Genomic DNA, 23,553 nt, shown 5'->3' with positions numbered 1-23,553 from the left:
ATTGCCTTTCTTTGGGATTGGAATGAAAACTGACCTTTTCCAGTCCTGTGGCCACTGCTGAGTTTTCCAAATTTGCTGGCATATTGAGTGCAGCACTTTCACAGCATCATCTTTCAGGATTTGAAATAGCTCAACTGGAATTCCATCACCTCCATTAGCTTTGTTGGCCCTGATGGTTCCTAAGGCCCATTTGACTTAACATTCCAGGATGTCTGGCTCTAGATGAGTGATCACACCGTTGTAGTTATCTGGGTCATGAAGATCTTTTTTGTCCAGTTCTTCTGTGTATTCTTGCCAGTGCTTCTTAATATCTTCTGCTTCTGTTAGGTCCATACGATTTCTGTCCTTTATTGTACCCGTCTTTGCATGAAATGTTCCCTTGGTATCTCTAATTTTCTTGAAGTGATCTGTAGTCTTTCCCATTCCATTGTTTTCCTCTATTTCTTTGCATTGATCACTAAGGAAGGCTTTCTTATCTCTTCTTGCTATTCTTGGAACTCTGCATTCAAATGGGTATATCTTTTCTTTTCTCATTTGCCTTTAGCTTCTCTTATTTTCACACTGTTTCTAAGGTCTCCTCAGACAACCATTTTGCCTTTTTGCATTTCTGTTTCTTAGGCATGGTCTTGATCACTGCCTCCTGTACAATATCATGAACCTCCATCCATAGTTCTTCAGGCACTCTGTCTATCAGATCTATCCCTTAAATCTATTTGTCACTTCCACTGTATAATCATAAGGGATTTGATTTAGGTCATACCTGAATGGTCTATTTGGTTGGTCTGAATGGTCTAGTGGTTTTCCCTTCTTTATTCAATTTAAGTTTGAATTTGGCAATAAGTTCATGATCTGAGCCACAGTCAGCTCTTGGTCTTGTTTTTTTGACTGTATAGAGCTTCTCTATCTTTGGCTGCAAAGAATATAATCAGTCTGATTTTGATATTCACCATCTGGTAATGTTCATGTGTAGAGTCTTCTCTTGTGTAGTTGGAAGTGTTTGCTATGACCAGTGCATTCTCTTGGCAAAACTCTATTAACTTCTGTCCTTCTTCATTCTGTACTCAAGGCCAAATTTACCTGTTACTCCAGGTGTTTCTTGACTTCCTACTTTTACATTCCAGCCCCCTATTATGAAAAGAACATCTTTTTCGGGTGTTAGTTCTAGAAGGTCTTGTAGGTATTCATAGAACTGTTCAACTTCTTCAGCATTAATAGTCCAGGCATAGACTTGGATTACTGTGATACTGAATGGTTTGTCTTGGAAATTAAGAGAGATCATTCTGTCATTTTTGAGATTGGCAATTGTAATTAGTGCTGTTATAAATGTTGGAGTGCTTGTATGTTTTCAAATTAGGCTTTTTCTTTTCAAGATATATGCCCAGGAATGGGATTACTGGATCATGTCATTACTCTAGTTTTGGTTTTTTAAGGAAACTCCTGAATGTTTTCCATAGTGGCTGTACCAATTTATATTCTCACTCATAGTGTAGGAGGATTCCCTTTTCTCTACACCCTCTCCAACACTATTTGTAGACTTTTTGATGATGGCCATTCTGACCGGTATAAAGTGATACTTCATTGTATTTTTTAAAATTAATTTTTATTGGCATATAGTTGTTTTACAATATTGTGTTACTTTCTGCTGTACAGAAAAATGAATCAGCTATATGTACACATATATTCCCTTTTTTGGGGGGCTTTCCTTCCCATTTAGATCACCACAGGACTTGAGTAGAGTTTCCTGTGCTATACAGTAGGTTCTCATTAGTTATCTATTTTTATACAAAGTAGTGTATATATGGAGTCGGAGACGACTGAGCGACTTCACTTTCACTTTTCATGCATTGGAGAAGGAAATGGCAACCCACTCCAGTGTTCTTGCCTGGAGAGTCCCAGGGACTGGGGAGCCTGGTGGGCTGCCGTCTATGGGGTCGCACAGAGTCGGACACGACTGAAGTGACTTAGCAGCAGCAGTGTATATATGCCAATCCTGTTCTCCCAACTCATCCCATCCTGTCTTCATTCCTTGGTATCCATACAGCTGTTCTCTACATTTATGTCTCTATTTCTGCTTTGCAGATAAGTTCATATGTACCAATTTTTATATTCCACATATAAGCAATATTATACCATATTTATTTTTTTCTTTCTGACCTAACTTCACTCCGTCTGACAGTCTCTAGGTCTATCCATGTCTCTGCAAATTGCACAACTTCCTTGCTTTTTATGGCTGAATAACATTATTGTATACATGTACCACAGCTTCTTTTTCCATTCTTCTGTTGATGGGCATTAAGGTTGCTTCCATGTCTTGGCTATTGTAAACACTGCTGCAGTTAAGCTTGCGGTGCATGTATCCTTTTAGATCATGTTTTCCTCTGGATATTTGCCGAGGAGTTGCAGGGTCATATGGTAGCTCTATTTTTAGTTTTTAAAGGAACCTCCATACTGTTATCTATAGTGGCTATATCAATTTACATTCCACCAACAGTGTAACATGGTTCCCTCTTCTCTACACCCTCTCCAGCATTTATTGTTTGTGGATTTTTTGATGATGGCTGTTCTGACCATTGTGAGGTGATACCTCATTGTAGTTTTGGTTGATTTGCATTTCTTTGATAGTTAGTGGTGTTAGGCGTCTTTTTACGGGTTTGTTGGCCATCTGTATGTCTCCTTTGGAAATAATGTCTATTTAGGTCTTCTGCCCATTTTTGATTTTTTTTTTTTTTTTAATATTGAGCTGAATGAGCTATTGGTACATTTTGGAGATTAGTCCCTTATTAGTTGCCTCTTTTGCAAGTATTTTCTCTCATTCTGAGGGTTGTCTTTTTGTCTTATTTATGGTTTCCTTTTCTGTGCAAAAACTTTATAGTTTAATTAGATGCCATTTATTTTTGTTACTCTAGGAGGTAGATCAAAAAATACTTGTTGCGATTTATGTCAGAGTCTTCTGCCTACCTTTACTCTAAGAGTTTAATGGTGTCCAGTCTTACATTTAGGTGCTTAATCCATTTTGAGTTTATTTTTGTGTATGGTATCGGGTGTGTATGTGTTGTGTTAGTTGCTCAGTTGTGACAAACTCTTTGCAATCCCATGAACTGTAGCCCTCCAGGCTCCTCTATCCATGAGGATTCTCTAGGCAAGAGTACTGGAGTGGGTGCTGTGACGTCCTCCAGGGGATTTTCCCAGCCCAGGGATCACACCCAGGTCTCCATCATTGGAGGCAGATTCTTTACAGTCTCAGCCACTAGGGAAGCCATGGTGTTAGGTAATAGTCTAATTTACTTCTTTCACATGTAGCTGTCTAGCTTTCCCAGCAGGACTTATTGAAGAGACTGTCTTTTCTCCGCTTTATATTCTTGCCTCTGTCATGGGCTTCCCTGGTGGCTCAGACAGTAAAGCGTCTGCCTGCATGTGGGAGACCCAGGTTAGATCCCTGGGCTGAGAAAATCCCCTGGAGAAGGGAATGGCAACCCACTCCAGTACTCTTGTCTGGAAAATTCCATGGACAGAGGAGCCTTGTAGGCTACAGTCCATGGGGTCGCAAAAAGTCGGACACGACTGAGCGACTGCACTTTCACTTTTCACTTTCACGCATTGGAGAAGGAAATGGCAACCCACTCCAGTGTTCTTGCCTGGAGAATCCCAGGGATGGGGGAGCCTGGTGGGCTGCCGTCTGTGGGGTCGCACAGAGTTGGACACGACTAAAGTGACTTAGCAGCAGCAGAGACATACGAGTTCATAAAGAGCTACCAGAGGAGTTCCCACTGCTATTGCTAGTCTGTAGGTGTGCAAGGTGAAACAGAGGAGCATGGAGTACATAGTTGTAGCATAGATTTAAAAAAAATTTTCCATCAAAAAATGTCTGATATTGAGGGTTAAAATGTGAAACTAAAATCTGGGGCTTAGTTCATAGAAGCAGCCACAAACAATAAATGCCACTTAAGAAACTTTACAGAATCAAGGATAAAACTAACTTGAGCATTGAAAGAATTTAACAAGGTAGCAAGATATAAAATTAACAATCTAAAAAGAAATAGCTTTCATATACACAGATAACATTATTTAGGAATTATAATGGAAGACAAGACCCATTTATAATATATCCTCTCCCTGCCAAAGACAAAAATGCTTAGGATTGACTTAAGAAATGTACAAAACGTATGTATTAGAGAGTACCCCTAAATAATATAAATGGTACATTCTTAATCTAGGATAAGGTATCTCAGTATCATTCCCCTTAAGTTAATTAATACATTGGTGATTCCCAACAAACATACCACCAAGCCTTTTACCTGGAGGTAATCAAGCTGATACTAAAATATATATGAAAAAAGAAACATAAAAATAGCCAATAAACAATGAAAAGAAACTGCTATGGGTCGACAGGGGAGGGACTATAAGGGCTCTCTATAAAAAAAGTTAAGGTAATCAACAATAATTAAGGTAATCAACAATAAAATAATGAAGTACTGGTGCATAAAAATTCAGATCAGTGAAATAGAATAGAAAGTTCAAAATAGACCCAAGTACATACAGAAATTTATCATAGAATAAAGGGTATTAAAAATTGCTGTGGCAAGGATGAACTGATAAAGAAATGGTATTGGGACAACTGGATAGTCATTGGGAAAAAATGGTAGATCTATTCTTCACTCCATACAAAAGAATAAACATCAATGGGTCATAGATCTAAACAAAAGATGAAGCTAGAAGAAAATATCAGTGAATTTGTCTATAACCCATGTATATGTGTGTGTGTGTGTATGTGTGCACTCTCAGTCATGTCTGACTCTTTGTGACTTCATGAACTGTAGCCTGCCAAGCTCCTCTGTCCATGGGATTCTCCAGGTAAGAATACTAGAGTGGGTTGTCATGCCCTCCTCCAGGGGATCTTCCCAACTCAGGGATAGGGCCTGTGTCTCTTATGTTTCCTGCATTGGTAGGCAGATTCTTTATCACTAGTGCCATTGGGGGCTTCATGTATAGGATAGGGTTTTTCTACTGCTACTGCTAAGTCACTTTAGTCATGTCCGACTCTGTGCGACCCCATAGACGGCAGCCAACCAGGCTCTGCCATCCCTGGGATTCTCCAGGCAAGAACACTGGAGTGGGTTGCCATTTCCTTCTCCAATGCATGAGACTGAAAAGTGAAAGTGAAGTCGCTCAGTCTCTTCGCGACCCCATGGACTGCAGCCTACCAGGCTCCTCCATCCATGGGATTTTCCAGGCGAGAGTACTGGAGTGGGTTGCCATTGCCTTCTCCGAGGGTTTTCTAAATATGACTTAAAATCATGATGGAATAAGAGAAAAGACTGATAAATTTTATAAAATTATAAAAGACCCTTTCCATGGGAAAAAAACATTAACAAAATCAAAAGATACATGACAAATCATGAAAAAAAGTCTGCAATATGTATCACAGATTAAAGTGTTGAAACCTCTAATATATTTAAAAATAGTATTTGAGGAAAAAGGGCAAAATATTCAATTGAAAAATAATCAAGAGACATGAACTGACAACTCACAAAAATGATGTAAATGGCTCTTAAACATATGAAAATACGTTCAGTTTTATTCATAATAAGAGAAATGCAAATCAAAAGTATGCTGAGATAACATTTCTCACCTACCAGGTAGACAAAAATTTAAAAGCTTAACACCACTTTCTGTTAGCCAGGCTGTGAGGAAACAATCACTCTGATTTATTGCAGACGGGAATGAAAAAATGGGGCATCCTCTATGCAGAAGAACTTGGCAATATGTAACAAAACTACATATGCATTTCCTCTTTGATTTAGCAACCCACTTCTAGGAATTTATCCTAAAGATATACCTCCCAAAATTGAAAATATATACATACAAAATTACGCTTTAAAGCGTTAATTGTAACTTGTCCATATGTTAGAAACTGCATAACTAAATTATGGTATATTTATACAATAGAGTACATATAGTGGTAAGAAAAGATAAAGAGCAAACCTTTGAAATCATAGAGTGTGCTTTTTAGGATATATTGCTAAATTAAAAAATCAAAGTACAAAAATTATACATAATCGATTGCGTAAGAGAAAGGTGAAATAAAAAATATATGTATCTTCTTGTGTATTCAAAAAGAAATATAAGGAGATAAGGCAGAAACTAATAAATTGCTTACATATGGTGATGGACAGGGAAGCCTGGTGTGCTGCAGTTTATGGGGTTGTGAAGAGTTGGACATGACTTGGTGACTGAACAACAACAACAAAAAGTGTATGAGGAGTGTCATAAACAATAGACCAGCAAGGCAAAACTTAATAACTATATAGAAAATGTTAATGAAGTGCTCTCAAGTTGATTTAGATATGATTAAGCTCAGAGATTAGAGAACACACAATTTTTTTCCCCCAAGAACAACACAGAACATTAATAATTCCCCCAGCTAATTGATTTCATGGTCCCTGTCCAAAACACCATAGACTATAAGTCAACAATGAAATTTTTAAAAAGGTACTGTTGTACCTTTGGAACCTAGAAACATAATTCTAAGTAAACTAAGGATCAAATAGGTAACAAGCTGGAATTTTGAAACACATGACAGTGAAAATTGTGAGACGCAGCTATAGCAGCATCAGAGAGATTTACAGCCTAGGGTGTATTTCTTTTCAAAAATTAACACAAACATATTTGGCATTTAACTCACGAAGCTAGGAAAAGAATACAGAAGAAGCACAAAAACGATAGAGGAAAAGCAATAATAAAGACATAAAAAGTAAGCAAGCAAACAAAGAAAAACCAACAGAGATGATCGTTAAACCTGAAATCTGGTTCTCTGAAAACTTCGTGTGAAAACTTTAATAACATCATAACTTTAATTACAAATTTCTGCAAGGACCAACCATGGCAAATAAACAGAAGGAATAAATCAATCATACGAGAACACCAGCAAGAGGGCTCTAACTGCCGTACAGGCAGGAACGCTGCTGTGGTTATGGAGCAGAGGTCACGTTTAGTGTTCTCTCTAGGGCAGCCCACATGCTGACTCTGCTTTCAAAACAGGTCCTGCCTCTCTGTCTCAGAACCTTCTGGTTTCAGCCTCTTAGCCTGGCCATTCTTCTCACTATTCGTATTATCTCCCATTTCCTTACCCACAGCTGTAGAAACCCACATCTTCAAACTCCAACCCTCAAACCATTTGTTTTTCTTCTCTTCATTCTAAATTTATTGTTTTTGAAACATAAAGCCAAAGGAGATCCGCCTTTGAATCTCTTCTACTGTGCCTTTTCCCTTCTCTCTGCAATAAACACCAGAAAGCATTGTTCTGAAATGTGCTTTGGGAAGTAAAAAAATTCAAGAAAACAAACCTTAGTTAAGTTTAAATATATTCTTTACCACATGTGTTTTATACATGTAGATCATTCACTAATGATAATACAGAAACCATCTTAGGTGCTGTCACTCAGCCTTAGTCAGAAGGCAAATATTATCTATCTTATTAATTATTTGTCTGAAACTCCTATTTCAGAATAAAATTTATTTTTTATAATTATGCATTTGAGTGGTTAGCTTCAATACAAAAAGGGACTATATTAGATCCTTGGCAGAAGTGATAAATACAGATACCTAAAGGGGATGTTCACATTCTTAATATAATTACATACACACACACACACACACACACACACACACATTTTGTTATGTTAGTATTCCAATTCAAGTAAAATCAGCTTGTTTTCCTCTATCCAGTGACTTTTTCTTTCAAACATTTCAATTTGGTAAACTTTCAATGTGTCTCATTAGACACGTTTGCCTGTAGTTCTTTAAAACCATGTGTGACTTAATCCATATGCTTTTCATTCATTTACAATCAAATCATCAAAATACAGCCTTTAAAGAGCTATTTGATTTCAAAGAACATTTTTTAATAAGCATTTAAAGCCCTTTGAGAATAAAAGCGGGATGCCACATTTTTCCAGGAGTAAACACAGCACAACCAAAAACACACTTGTTGCCCAGAGAAATCCAAGCTTCTGAATGTTAATTCTTTTCCATTCTTGACTAAATGAGTCGTCTCCCATCTCCCTTTAACTCCTGGTGAAGCGTGAAGTGTTTTGAGATGAGATAGTATTTTTCAAATTACTATTTTAAAATCTACTTAGCTACTATTTGAGCAGCTTCTGTTAAGACTTCTGCCTCAGTTGCTCTACAGCAGCAGTTCTGAATGGGCAGTCCTGAGACCAGCAACGTCTTGAAACTTCCTAGAAATGCATTCTTTGGACCTATAGCTGAGGTACTGAATTGGTAACGGGGGCAAAGCAGAGAAGTCTCTTTATAATAAGTTCTCCAGATGATGCAGATACCTCCCTCCCTTTCTTCCTCCCTCCTTTCCTTCCTTCCTTCCTTCCCTCCTTCCTTCTAGGATATATGTATAATCAGGCCATCAAGATGGCTCTGTTCATCCCTTACTCAACCAACGCCTGCTTCACCTATGCCCTACACGTCCTACATACTTATTCCAGGCCCCAGCTGATCATTGTTCTAGCTGTAAAATCAGAACATCTCCATTACAGTCTTCCAGGTGACGCAGTGGTAAAGAACCAGCTTGCCAGTGCAAGAGACGTGGGTTCGATCCCTGGGTTGGGAAATGGTAACCCACTCCAGTACTCTTGCCTGGAAAATTCCATGGACAGAAGAGTGTGGTAGGTTACAGTCCATGGGGTTGCAAAGAGTAGGCCATGACTGAGCGCACACACACACATCTTCTCTATGATAGTTTATCAACAGCGTGGCGAGGGGTGTGCCCCTCTGCTGGTTGCCCTGGTAACTGATGAGCCAACCTGCTGTCAATTTCCCTTTAATTAGTAACCACCCCCTGTTCCCCAGAAGTAGAGCGTGCCGCCTCGTCCTCCGCGCCCTCCACCATCTCGCTGCGGTGGTCGGTGCAGTGGCTGGTGTGGCGCTGCCCCGGGGACCTTGCTTCAGACCATACGGTCCTCTTATCCGTTAGGCCATTGATGTCTCTGTCATGGACTCCAGGCTCTTTCTTCAGTATTGAAGCTGGGTGAGTACAGGGCTTGCGGTGCAGGCTTGCATAGTACACAGCCCCAAAATATAGATAACGTTTCTTCTGCTGCCTCTGAAACTCAGCCACTTGAAATATCTCTTCCTAAAAATCAGTAACATCCTTGCAGCTTCTTTGATCAAGAAGTCACAAGGTATAAGCTTTTGTGTCAAATTAGGACCCCTAAGTCATGGTTTCTGGATGCTAATTTGTGGTGGTGTCTATTTTGAGCAATGCTATTTTCTGGCTAACACCTCCCTGCCCCCCATGATGAAATGTTAAGATGATGAGAAATTATAAAAAGTGAGGCACAGTGTTGTAAGGTTTGGCTAGATATTTGTTCTTTATATTAGACTTAACTGTGATTAGAGGTAACTTTGGAGCCAGGGTGCACCTGGTGTAGATCTCACCTTTGCAATTTGTGCAAATTGGGGCAATTTACAGACGCTCTCTAAAACTTGGTTTCCGTGTCCCTCATTTATGAAAATAATGGGAAAATATTTACCTTCTGGGGAGTGATATACATGAGATACAATTTGGGATTTAGCCTGGTGCTCAAAATATGATAGTGATTATTATTTGGTAAAATAGGCTAGCTGATGACTCGAGAAAATGTGTGTGGTTTGGGTAATGGTGCAGATTGCTGAGTACTTTAAAAAGAGAAACAAACTTTTGTTAGAAAGGAACTTGCCAGGAAGCCCTTTTGCTCATCCCTCCTTTGGGCCCCGGTACATGCTTCTATTTCAACTGAGCGGTATCTGGTATAGCTCCTGAAATAAATTCTTACCCTTCATACTTTTGTTTCCTTATCCTCTGAGAAAGGACACGCATGAAACTGGCAGGCCAGTTGTTCAGCTTCAGTTCAGTTCAGTCGATCAGTAGTGTCCAACTCTTTGCGACCCCATGAATCGCAGCACGCCAGGCCTCCTTGTCCATCACCAACTCCTGGAGTTCACTCAAATTCATGTTCATTAGTGTGTGTTTATAAAAGGAGCTGCCTGGAGACCTGATTCCTTACAAGATTACAAACAATTATTTCCCTCAGCCTCCCTACAGACACCTACAAGGCTTCTTTTGGGCTCCAGGTTTTAAACTCCTCTATGATTATACACACTCAGTCAACAGCGATGGACTTGTCAAACATTTGGTTGAGTTAGTGGTTAAATCTAGGCATTGTGTATAGAAGCAGAAAGTTCAAAGTTTATCCCAGGAAAAAAATAAGTGATACACCTGTTTTGAGTTTACGTTGGGAGAAGAAAATAGCTTTGACTGAGTGTCTTCCAGATTGATTCTTTTTTTGCCTTTTAGCTCATCTTTTGGGATTGTTAGATCCTGAGGCTCCTGGAGAATAAAGCCCCAGATTGGGCTAATGTGCCCACCTCTTCCTGAAGTTGTGCCTGTGGGAAACTGCCCTGTCATTAGCAGTCTTAAGTTCCAAGCTCGCCTTCAGAATACTGTGGAGTCCCACATTGCAAGGGAGTTAATCAAAGGAGAACTCTTCATACATGAAAGGCGAGAGGAATGCAGCAGAGTTGTGATTCTGGGACTATTTTGGCAAGGAACTGGCTGACTGAGCACCCTGGTTATAGGCGTCACATTTTCGCTTTTTCTGTCTTTCAACTTGTTTCAAGGGGGTAATGCCACATTAAAAAAAATTTTTTTTTTACATCCTATTGTTTCATAATGACCTTTCAAAAACTTGGAAATTCTCTTTGTACCAGTTTTGTCCTTTTCAATTTGGCAAAGAAGGCTTTGGGTGTTTCTAATGGAAATTTTAGTTATAATTAAAAAATTATTTATTTTTTAAAATTTTTGGCTCTGCACTGCTGTGCAGGCTTTTCTCTAGTTTCAGAGAGCTGGGGCTACTCTGGTTACAGTGCGCGGGTTTCTCATTGCAGTGGCTTCTGTTTCAGGGCACAGGCTCTAGGCGTGCGGGCTTTGGTAGTTCTGGCACGTGGGCTCAGTTAGTTGCCGTTCCCAGGCTCTACAGCACAGGCTCATGTGTCACATGTGGGATCTTCTCAGATCAGGGATCAAACCCATGTCTCCTGCATCGGCAGGCAATTTCTTTACCACTAAGCTACCAGGGAAACCCTTAATTATACTTTTTAAAAAGACTATATTGACAACCCCGGTGGTAATGGAGACCTCACTTTCAGTTCATTCTTCATCTGTTATTTGCTGAGGACATGCCAATCCACTTTGCTAGTATTTAAGTGACAATTTTTTCTAATACAAACATTGTGGAAGGCTTGAGGTACTGATCAGAAAGCATGGTCTATTAACTTTTGCTAAGAATGTGGACTCTCTGGGAATATGTATAAGCTTGAGGCCAAATTTGAATCCCTGAATGACTTTGAGAGGGAATATCTCAAATTTAAAATAACACCTAAGGGTTTGCAGAGGGTCTTCTCTTGTGGCTCAACTGGTAAAGAATCCGCCTGCAATGCGGGAGATTTGGGTTTGATCCCTGGGTTGGGAAGATCCCCTGGAAAAGGGAAAGGCTATCCACTCCAGTATTCTGGCCTGGAGAAATCCATGGACTGTATAGCCCTTGGAGTTGCAAAGAGTCAGACACAACTGAACGACTTTCACACACATGGGTTTGCAGAGAGATTTGAGGTCATAGGATCAAAGTTTATTCCTTGCATAATACAGATATATAAAAGTTCACTGACAATGAGCACTTCTTTGAGCTCCCAGTCCTTTGAGCCTTCTATAATCGATGCCTTATAATTTTTCATGATACTTCTGATGTCAAGTTCAAATAGCAAGTCCCACTGATGAGAAGTGAATACCATTGTGTTGGAGAGGAGAGATTGTTAAGACTAGTTGATAGGACTGGGATGCATTAAAATAGAAGTCTAGTTTAAGGACTATAAGTCACTGGGATATGATAGAAGGTCTTATGAAAGACATTAGGAGTTGAGTTCTTAATTTAGTTCATGTTGAATTAATAAAAATAAGCAATATTGGGCTGAGGATTGAGTGGAAGTATCTTTAGCAATAAGATAAATCTGGACAATGAGATACAGGAAGGATTCTGCTCTGTTTCTGGATATTTGTACCCTGGGAATGGGGTGTATGGATACTCAGGGCTCAATCAAGTTGAGTACAGACTTCTGCAAGGACTTAAGTGTGCCTGTACTACTTACTCTGCCTTGACTTGGTAAGAGGGCATTTTCCTTATGTTAATCATGTTATGAAGAGACAAGTCTGATGTAAATCAACAACATTTAGGAAAGATGTGAATACCTGTTTAGGTTAGCTCCATCTTGAGAAAAACTTAGCAGAAGCAAGTCACATGTTTATTGTAGCAGAGGAAGATGAGGAATCATAGAGGGTAGACATGGCTTGTGTTTTCAAGGACTGATGGGCCCTGTGTGCCCAAGTGCTTCTGGATGCTCTGCTTGCTGCTTCTCTCAGCTGCTGCTGAGTTGCACCCAATACGATAAATCAAGGGTTTGCAAGTCTAAGTTGTTTCACTTGCTCTTCATTGTTCCCTGAAAGGGGCTTCATGTGGGAAAACAGTTCATTCTCCTGGTAGTCTGTGTAAATTGGTGTGCGACTGAAGTCGTTACAGCTGTCTACTGCTTCAGTTGAGTTGCCTTTTCCTTACATTATCCAGGAAGGATGAACCTAAATAGGAGCAGTGGGAAGAGGAGAAGTATCTGTTTGAAAGAGGCCAACACTTATACAATGTGCTTAGAGAAACCCGATTAGAGCCCCAGTTGTGCTTTTTTAGCATCTGTGTGACCTTGGGCAAGTTAATTTATCAAACTCGGTGTCTCACCTATAAAATGATAATAGAATCTAATACTTACTCTGTTCCAGAGGTTATGTGAAACATTTGCCAAGTACTATAAAATAAGAATTATTGTTATTCCTTTTTACAGATGAGGAAGAAAATACTTCAGAAATTAAATAATTTGTCCTTGATCATGTTGCTAGTAGATCTTGGAGCTCAGAGACTAGATTTGAACCCAAGCGCTTGGACTCTGATGTGGATTCTGTTGACCACCACAATATACTTCATGGGGTTGTTGTTTATTACAAGCTTATGTCTTAAGATGTACAGATATATAAGCTGTGTAAAACCAACTTACAGTCCATAGTAAACATGTAATAAATATTAGCCATTATTGCTGCTGCTAAGTCGCGTCAGTCGTGTCCGACTCTGTGCGACCTCATAGACGGCAGCCCACCAGGCTCCCCTGTCCCTGGGATTCTCTAGGCAGGAACACTAGAGTGGGTTGCCATTTCCTTCTCCAATGCATGAAGAGTGAAAAGTGAAAGTGAAATCGCTCAGTCATGTCCGACTCTTAGCGACCCCATGGACTGCAGCCCACCAGGCTCCTCCATCCATGGGATTTTCCAGGCAAGAGTACTGGAGTGGGGTGCCATTGCCTTCTAGGAGCCATTATTGCTATTGCATATCAAGTACCACATATGTTTTAATATACATAGCCTTGACTCTAAACTTGATAAGGAAGCTAGGAATCAAGGAGAATAAGTTTATGAAGGTTTTTCTGATTCTGGATACTATGTCCTTTCTCTTCTAGGAGTTTGCAACATGTAGGGAAAGGATTTCTGCAAGGCCCAGAGTTAATATTAATACAAAGGCTCTAAAAATCCATGACTGTGTTAAGCCTGTCTGTAAATTAAATGTATCATGTATTTCACACATGAATGTGCTGTTTTTAGAGTATACTGTGATTAACATACATGAAACTACTCTTATGATTAAGAAACATAGTTTAATTAATAGGACTCTATAATCCATAGTGTCTTCTTGTCATTATGTCTTCTCACTGTTCAGAAACCAAAAGTACAATTACTCTTAAGTAAAAGCTCATGAGAATTTTTGGAATTAAAAGGGCTTTCACACTTAAAATATTCTGGACATAACAAATCACATGAACTCATGAGCCTCTACGCCTATTATACATGAATTTACTAGTACACTTTTCTTGTACCAAGGAGAAGATTATTTGAAGAAACTGTAGTGCTATGGACAGAGACTGTGGAAGGAGGAAAGGGACACTTATGCCATGTCTTGTTCATGGATATGCATCATAAATATCTTATAACAGTTTTAATGGAAGAAAATAAAACCCGGAGGAAATGAAAAGCAACAGCCTTGGCTGTGGAAATGGGAATACCTAAATGGCTAAAGCCCTTCTGTAGGGTCTAAGTGTGATTTCCATTAAGACAATAGGAATCACATGGCCGTCACCCTGAGAACGTGTGTGTGAGAACTTCTCGCTCAAGAGTCAGATGAGTTATGAGCATTTGAAAAGAGGAAATTCAGAGTTAATTTTCCAACTCACCATTACATTGGGGGCTATTAAAAGGAGAAAATCCTTTTACGGTGTGGGATAATGTACATGAAATCAAACGAAGCAAGTGTGTACTTGTGTCTTCAGTGATACGATATGTCGTGTATAAACAACTTGAGATATCAACTTTCAATGCTGCTCATTTAATTTTAAGCCTTATTTCTAACTTGGGTTATGCAATGCTTATACTTTAATTTTCTGTCTGATTTTAGTGATTATTTAAATCAAATTTGGTGGCTTGTAGAGATATAGTGAAAAGACTCGAGTGAGTAGTAAGAGCATCACTGTAGACTCTTACTGTTCATTTAGGGCAAGAATTTCAACGTTCCTTTTAGCTTAAGAGTGTTTCTTTTAATGAAATCTAATGTAGAGTCCAGTGTAAGCACAGACTAAAGTGGAACTGCTCTGATCCAAGCAGAGTGATCCCCACCATCACCAATCATTATTCTCCCATCCTGCCCTCTGTGTGGCTGTTAAGACACCATTGAGGACCTCCTCCATCTGAGAACTAGTGTGAAAACTACCATTTGTGAGCCTTTCAAGTCTTTAAAAGGAAAAATAGCCTATATAGTCATTTCCCAGATTTTCATTCTAGTAGAAAGGTTAATATGCATATTTTTTTTTCTGCCTCTTTGAAGGAATAATTAGTTGTTACCCAAGAGATAATAGCTTTCTTATGATCTGTCAGCTTCAACTGGTTGTGGGAAACCAGTTCCTAAGGATTGAATACCTTACATCATTGTGCTTCTGTGCAATGAGAGAATACTGACAGAGAGTAGAAAATTTGTGGTAATATAAATCAAAACACATACCTAATTATTATTAAAACCTGATGCTTATGTTCTCTTCTAGAAATTTTATGGTGTCATGTCTCAAGTTTGTCTTTAAGCCACTTCCTAGAAGAGAACATAGGCAAAACATTTTCTGACATAAGTCATTCCAATGTTTTCTTAAATCAGTCTCCCATGGCAATAGAAAATAAACAGATGGGACCTAATCAAACTTATAAGCTTTTGCACAGCAAAGGAAACTATAAACAAAATGAAAAAACCTACAGACTGGGAGAAAATATTTGCAAATGATGTGAATGACAAGGGCTTAATTTCAAAAGTATGTCAACAGCTCATACAGTTCAACAACAAAAAGCAAAGACTGCAACTGAAAAATAGGAAGAAGACCTAAATAGACACTTCTCCAAAGAAGACACACAGATGGTTAACAGGGTCATGAAAAGAGGTTCAACATTGTTAATTATTCAGTTCAGTTCAATTCAGTTGCTCAGTCATGTCCGACTCTTTGCGACCCCATGAATCACAGCACTCCAGGCCTCCTTGTCCATCACCAACTCCCGGAGTTCACCCAAACCCATCGAGTCAGTGATGCCATCCATTCATCTCATCCTCTGTCGTCCCCTTCTCCTCCTGCCCCCAATCCCTCCCAGCATCAGAGTCTTTTCCAATGAGTCAACTCTTCACGTGAGGTGGCCAAAGTATTGGAGTTTCAGCTTTAGCATCAGTCCTTCCAAAGAACAGTGTGCCCACTGTCAATTTAGTAGACGTTTAAGATATAAATGAATTCTCAGAGAATAAGCGAGCACTTTGCTAAGAATGATGTCTGGCCCACTCTGAGATGAGTAAGTGTAGTAAACGTGTAACTTCTGGTCACCTAGAGGTTGTCTGCCAGACCATGCCTAACGTCACTCCATCCCTCGTCTTCATCCCGTTTCTGACCCCACGTGACCCCATGTGATCCCTGTTTGTTACCCCAGGGGTGGGTATGTACAACAGAATGAGGATCAAGGCTGTGGAGAGATTTTATAATAGAATGGGATGAATATGTCTGTTTCACACATTACTTGTTCATAGAAACAGCTGAAAGTCTAACAGTCTGTTTTGGGGGCTATATTTAAAAATCCTCTGCATGAAAACAGCTGTATTAGTACACAGCTGTGAAAAATCTCCTTGTCAGAAATGTCATGGGTACACATATTTTTTCTAAACTATTTCAGACAGATCATACTTCTCAATGTATTTCTTTTCTCCAAAGGCATATAGCAATGCATATTTTATAGCATATACCTGGTAAACAAGTTTGTAAAATATAAGGATAAAAATCTGATGCACACTTGATATATTACTGTTCAAATTTAATCATATTATCACTTTCTGGGACTCCATCCACTTGGGATATCCAAGGGTGTTTCTGGGTTTATAGCTTTAATATTTAGAATGTAGTATATGACTGTTGGGGCTTCCCAGATGGTGCTAGTGGTAAACAACCCGCCTGTCATTGCAGGAGACGTAAGAGATGTGGGTTCGATCCCTGGGTCAAGAAGATCCCCTGAAGGAGGGCAGGGCAACCTATGCCAGTACTCTTGCCTGGAGAATCTCATGGACAGAGAAGCCTGGTAGTCTACAATCCGTGGGGTCGCAAAGTGTCAAGACATGACTGAAGTGACTTAGCATGTGAATCTTAAAAGAATGAGCTTTGCTTTAAAAGAGAATCCCATTGAGTTTAGGAGATCAGAGACCAACTGAATATGCCAGAGCAAAAAATAGTTTTGTTTTGGACATAACCAAAAATTCAAGAATAAATAACTACCTTTCCCCTACCATTTGCAGAAAGATGAATTTCTATTGCTTTTCTTTTAATATTTTACATTATAAAATGGAAATGAGTGCACTGCATTTTAAATCTTCTATTTTAAAACTGAAGCCAGTGAAAGAAATCTGGTGAAACAATGGTTACATACTGAATTTTTTTAAGATTAGTCTTGGCCATTATTTAGATACTTGTGATAAAATTTGGAAGTTAGGTTTAATATTATTTCTAAAATTTTGAATGTCCACAAAGCCCCATGAGCACTTACTGATTGAGTAACATTGGAGAAGTCATGTAGCCTTTCTTACGGTCAAGCTCCTCACCTTCAAAGTGAAAATAATATTTGCAGCCCAGCACTGTGGGGAGGACTGAACTTGGTATGCCTGTAAAGCGCTTGCATGCGTGTGTGCTAAGTTGCTTCAGTCGTGTCTGACCTATTGTGACCCTATGGGTCACAGGACCCTGCCAGGCTCCTCTGTCCATGGGATTCTCCAGGCAAGAATACTGGAGTGGATTGCCATTCCCTTCTCCAGGGGATCTTCCTGACCCAGGGATAGAAACCATGTCTCCTGCAGCATAAAGCGCCTGCTGCTGCTGCTACGTCGCTTCAGTTGTGTCCGACTCTGTGCAACCCCATAGGTGGCAGCCCACCAGGCTCCCCCGTCCCTGGGATTCTCCAGGCAAGAACACTGGAGTGGGTTGTCATTTCCTTCTCCAATGCATGAAAGTGAGAAGTGAAAGTGAAGTCGCTCAGTCGAGCGACCCCATAAAGCGCTTAGTCCACGGTAAATAATCAACCCAGGAAGCCACCTAATTCACCTTCACTGGAAGGTCCCTGAGGCCCTGCCTCTGTCTTCATGGCCTGAGTTGAGACTTCTGTACCTTTCCCATGTTCACTAGCTCTCAGTATTTGTCCCTGGTTTGTCTTGGAGTGGTCTGATTGCCAAAGGGGAGTATCTTGGGTAGATTAAAAGAGAGGCTCATGTTCCTTGTCCTTAGCTGATACAGGACAGTTGGGGAGCATCGAACTGCGAACACCCTTAACTCTGGGGAACTCAGACCATTACTTCAGCTCACCCCTCTTCCAGGCATTTCCCCAACCCCCCTAAAAAGATCTGACTTGAGGCTTTGCTGGAGGCAGAAACTATCACAATGCTCTATTAATCTTGACACCAAACCTAGGTTCCATTTGCAAGTCTGTGGGTAGAGAGCCTTTAGTTACACAATTACAAACAAGAGCTTAAAATGCAGTTTAGGTAACATGTTATTGTGAATAAGATACAGATTGAAAACAAAATTCTGAATTCTGTCTGTTTCCTTCCAGATGGTCAATTTAGCAAAGGGGGCTCGGGCAGAGTGGGGTAGGAAGGTAGTTTTGAATTGGTTTAGAGCGACTTCACTTTGACTTTTCACTTTCATATATTGGAGAAAGAAATGGCAACCCACTCCAGTGTTCTTGCCTGGAGAATCCCAGGGACGGTGGAGCCTGATGGGCTGCCGCCTATGGGGTCGCACAGAGTCGGACACGAAGCGACTTAGCAGCAGCAGCAGAGAAAGGCAAGAAAGACTGGATGTCCTTTACAAATTCTGTATCTTTATCATGATCAACTGTATTTATTTTCAATTAAGGCATAGCCTGTGAAGGGAGTTATTTTATTTTGTGCACAGAAAAATGAGACATTTGCTTGCCTGCTCTTTATACTTGGAAATCTTTACACCACATTTATTCCATATTAAACTTCCTGGAATTTTTGACTGGCACCTAACTCAGCAAAAGATCAACCTGAAGATGAATAGTTATTCTGTTTGATATATAAAATTGATTTACTTCAGTTGAATAAATTTTCTCATTTTTGATGGTTTGTACATCACATGAGCCTATGCCAATGTTCTCAGCTTTGACTGCCCACTGGGGAGCTTAAAAAAAAAACAAATGGAAAACACTGGATACCTGGACCTAAATGTTAGAGATTCTAATTTAATTGGTCCAAGTCATGGCTTCAGGAGCCAGTTTTAAAGCTCCCAGGTGATTCTAATATTTAGGTGAAGTTTTAGAACCGCTGGTCTAGATTAAGGATTAAGGTGCTTGGGCTAAGCCTGTAATTTATATAACCTGGTAAAACCGTCTCTTCTACTTAGTTCATTAAAGACTTATTGAGGAGCCTCTTTCTTCAAGGCCCTTTTCTTTTAACCCTAAGTTTGCTGTTTTTGGAATAGATATCATTGAAAGAAAACAGAATCTTATAATTTTATTGTTTGAAGTGTGGCTTTAACCAGTTTAATCCAAATCTATTTTTCTACAGAGCATTCTTTTTTGGTAACAAAATTCAGGAATTCGAGTGCAAAACTACCTTTAACAACTGAAAGAGAGTGGGAGAGAGAAAAAAAAAAAAAAAAACTTGGGAATTTTCCTCAGTGGGTCAGTAGATAGCATTTTTAAAAATGTGGCAAAACCCACACAACATAAATTTACCATTTTAACAATTCTTAAGTGTGTAGTATGGGGCTTCCCTGGTGGCTCAGATAATAATGTGCCCTGCAGTGTGGGAGACCAGGTTTCATTCCTGGGCGAGGAAGATCCCCTGGAGAAGGGAAGGGCTACCCACTCCAGTATTCTTGCCTGGAGAATCCCACGGACAGAGGAGCCCGGTGGGCTACAGTCCATCGGGTAAAAAAGAGTTGGACACAACTGAGCAGCTGAAAAAAAAAAAAAAAAAGACAACCAAACTATCTTTAACAAGTGAAAGACAGAGGGAGAGAGAACACTTGGGAACTTTCCTCAATGGGTCAGAAGATGGCATTTTTGAAAAAATGTGGCAAAAAACCACAGAACAGAAAAAATTTACCATCAGCAGTTCTCACGCGTGTAGTATTAACTGTAGGCACATTGTTGTGTAACAGTTTGCTAGAGCGTTTTCAGCTTGTGTGGCTGACGCTCTATACCCATTAAACAACAGCTCACCGCTTCCCACTCTTCCCCAGTTCCCAGCAACCACGATTTTCCTTTGTTTCTATGAGTTTGATCCAGGTGTCATGTATGAGTGCAGTCATACAGTACCTGTCCTTTTGTGCTTAGCTCGTTTCATTTATTAAAAGTCCCTCAAACTCCATTCATGTTGTCCCTTATGACAGGGCTTGCTTTCTTTTAAAGGGTGAGAGAATACTCCATTTATGTATATACTGCATTTTCTTATTTATTTAATTGAAATACAATTGATTTACAGTATTAGTTTTAGACTTACAATATAGTGATTTAACATTTTTATATATTTGCTCCACTTAAAGTTATTATAAAATACTGGCTGTATTTCCTACATTGTACAATACATTCTTGTAGCTTACTTTACATGTAGTAGTTTGTGCCTCTTAATTTCCTGCATCTTACACTTCCCTCCTTCCCTCTTCCCACTGCTAACCAGCAGTTTTCTGTATCAGTAAGTTTGTTTCTGTTTTATTATATTCATTCACTTGTTTTTTTTTTTTTTTTGATTCCCTAAGTGAAAACGTATGGTATTTGTCTTTCTCTGTCTTACTTCTCTAAGCATAATACCCTCCAGATCTACTCATGTTGTTGCAAATGGCAAGATTTTATTTTTCTATGGCTGAATAGTACTCCTGTGTGTGTGTGTGTGTGTGTGTATTACACCTTCTTTATCCATTCATTTGTTGAGTTGTTTCTATATGTTCACTATTGTAAACAATACTTCAATGAACATTGAGGAACATGTATCTTTTCAAATTTAGTGCTTTTCTTCAGATATATATCCAGGATTGGGATTGCTGGATCATATGGTAGTTCTGTTTTTAGGTTTTTTTGAGGACTCTGTATACTGTTTTGCATAGTTGCAGCACCAATTTACATTCTTCTCAGTTCCTACTAGGTGCTAGGGTTCTCTTTTCTCTACATCCTCACCAACATTTTTTATTTGTGATCTTTTTGATGATAGCCATTTTGACTGACATTTCATTGTGGTTTGGTTTGCATTCACTTCTCTGGTTAAATAATGTTGAGCATCTTTTCTTGGGCCTGTTCGCCATCTGTGTATCTGTTTTGAAAAAATGCCTATTCAGGTCTTCTGCTCATTTTTAAAATTGAATTATTATTTTATATTGAGTTGTATGAGCTGTTTATGTTTTGAGTATTTGTTGTTATGAGTATTTTAGGTATTAGCCTCTTATCAGTCATATTATTTGCAAATGTTTTCATTTAGCAGATTGTCTTTTTATTTTGTTAATTATTTCCTTTGTGCAAAAACTTTTAAATGTAATTATGTCCCATTTGCTTATTTTTGTCTCTGTTTCCTTTGTCCTAGGAGACAGATCCAGAAAAAATACTGCTAGGATTTATGTCAAAGACTGTTCTGCGTATGTTTTATTCTAGGAGTCTAATGATTTCCAGTCCTATATTGAGTTTCTTTAGTCCACTTTGAATTTATTTTTGTATATGGTGTGAGAAAATGTTCTAATTTCATTCTCTTACGTGTAGTTGTCCAGTTTTCCAAGCATCACTTATTAAAGTGATTATATGTGTTTCATTTCATATTCATGCCTCCTTTGTTGTAGGTCAGTTGGTCATAAGTGTGTGGGTTTCTTTCCGGGCAGTCTCTTCTGTTCCACTGATCTATGTATGTGTTTTCGTGTCAGTAACATGATTTTGTTTTGGCTACAAGGAGGTAAAAGACGTATTCTCTGAAAGCTATAAAACACTGATGGGAATTCTCTGGCAGTCCAGTGGTTAGGACTCCGTGCTTTCACTGCTGGGAGTTCATCCCCTGGTCAGGAAACTAGGTTCCTGCAAGTTGCATGGTGTGGCAAAAAAAGAAAAAAAATAGCCAAAACAACCTGGAGGAAAAAAAGGCTGGATGTATCATGCTCCCTGATTTCAGGCTATTATACAGAGAACAGTTAATTATTTTTCTACAGAACTGGAAATCTTTCAGCTAGTCTAAAACAAGCAAGGCCAACTAAGACAACATACACCAGCATAATTTGTTGGCTGGTAGTTTTCACAAAGTACCAACCTTAGCTTTTATCTTTTTAAGGATGCACTCAAGTTCTCCTGCAGAGACTCAGTCATTGCAAGCTGAAAGAAGTAAATACTGATTTTTAGGATTGTCAGCTAATAACCCAAAAATTATACATAAAAAATGTAACTTAGAAAATTCTGACTTCTTAGGTTTCCAAGTAGAATGAAATGTGTTCAGTGACTGGCTATTAAACTGAATGTCAGATAATTGCACTGCCTCTTATGAGTGTGGAGATGCCCAGCCACACCTCATGTATATAATAAAACTGGTTTCTTTCCATGAACACCATGAATAGCAAGTTACTTAATATTTTAGAGACTATTAGTTATTAAAAAAGATTTTTAAATGGGTTTTCCTGGATGTCAAGGAATAGAAAACATCTTTGGTACAAATCCACAGAATTTCATGTTTGAGTCATATCATATCATAATTTTCTTAGATGAATAGGTTATATGTAATTGTTCTGAGAAAAAGAAAGTCATCAACCAGCAGCTCATGTTAAATTTAATGGATAATGAAGAGTTCTTTGAACAACTTAATCAGCTCTCCATTGGTTTATTTTTCTAAAGTATGTATAATTTTTTGTGGCTCTTAGTATTATAAAAGTTGGTGAGTCCCCATGTTATCACAAATAGAGATATATAATATTTTAAAAGCTTTTAAAGAGTTTGGTCTTAACTCAAGGATGCATTTGTAAATCAGACAAATCAAATATATTGTCCTGGATAACAAGAGAACATTATCCAAACTCATGGCTATTTTGTCTTTTTGTGCTGAAGCTCTGGTGCTCACATTGTTAAGTTCTCAGTCTATGTGTATATGTGTGTGTATATATAATCTTTTTTTTAAACTGAGGGAATCATTTACCTGAGCTCTCTGATTTCCAAATTGTTTCCAGTGTTCTCCACATTCCGTAATTGAACATGAATTTTACATTCCAATCTTTCCAGAGAGGAAAAAGCCTTTCATTTTGAGTTGGAGTTGAAAATTGATATCCCACTGGGCAAGACTGTATGCTCCTTGACAATGATTTTTAAAACATAAAATATATTTTCTACATTTCATTGCTAATATTGAATCAATTTATTTTATAGAATTTGGAGTAATTAAGAGGTCACATGCTAAATGAAACAGACTTGATTTGTATGGTACTTGAGATTTCTTTAGGAGAGCACCTTTTGCAAAATGGACTTTGGTGGTCAAATAGCCAAATATATGATGGAAACAATCTGTGTAGTATGACAAAAACAGAAGTTCTAATACTCTAAGGGTTATCTGAAATCTAGAAAGTGATGCTGAAGTAAGTGCAAGCAAGTTAATCGTTTTTGTGTCTTTTCAACAACGGCAATTTGAACGTTTTTTTCTCTCTCTCTCTTTTTTGGTCATTCTCCTGAGACCTACCCTCCTGCCAGTAGACTGCTTAGCAGTGCAGCTGGTAACAGCATTTCTGAAGACCACAGAATATAATTTCTGCAGCTTATAATGACAGAACAGATTCAGTAGTAGAATTTCTTCTGGATATTAATACCTGTATGACACATTATTT

General features: G+C 38.8%; 1 protein-coding gene across 5 annotated transcripts in view; it reads left to right on the top strand.

Moving 5' to 3' along the window:
- The first annotated feature begins 8,699 nt into the window (after window positions 1-8,699).
- DKK2 (dickkopf Wnt signaling pathway inhibitor 2) overlaps window positions 8,700-23,553 on the top strand; it is a 605,998-nt gene continuing 591,144 nt past the window's right edge. For 4 of the 5 annotated variants that reach the window (XM_086406961.1, XM_086406965.1, XM_086406964.1 and 1 more), the window contains exon 1: window positions 8,846-9,040. The gene's annotated coding sequence lies outside the window, so the exon portion shown is untranslated. Of the gene's footprint in view, window positions 9,041-23,553 lie in introns of all 5 variants that reach the window. The other variant, XM_086406962.1, reaches the window with a different exon arrangement.

Source organism: Bos grunniens, chromosome 6 (genome assembly GCF_055505025.1).
Source record: "Bos grunniens cultivar Pamir isolate PY7600 chromosome 6, Bosgru_T2T1.0, whole genome shotgun sequence".
Taxonomy (NCBI): domain Eukaryota; kingdom Metazoa; phylum Chordata; class Mammalia; order Artiodactyla; family Bovidae; genus Bos; species Bos grunniens.
Note: the sequence above shows the minus strand (reverse complement) of the source record. Positions and strands in the feature narration are given on the sequence as shown.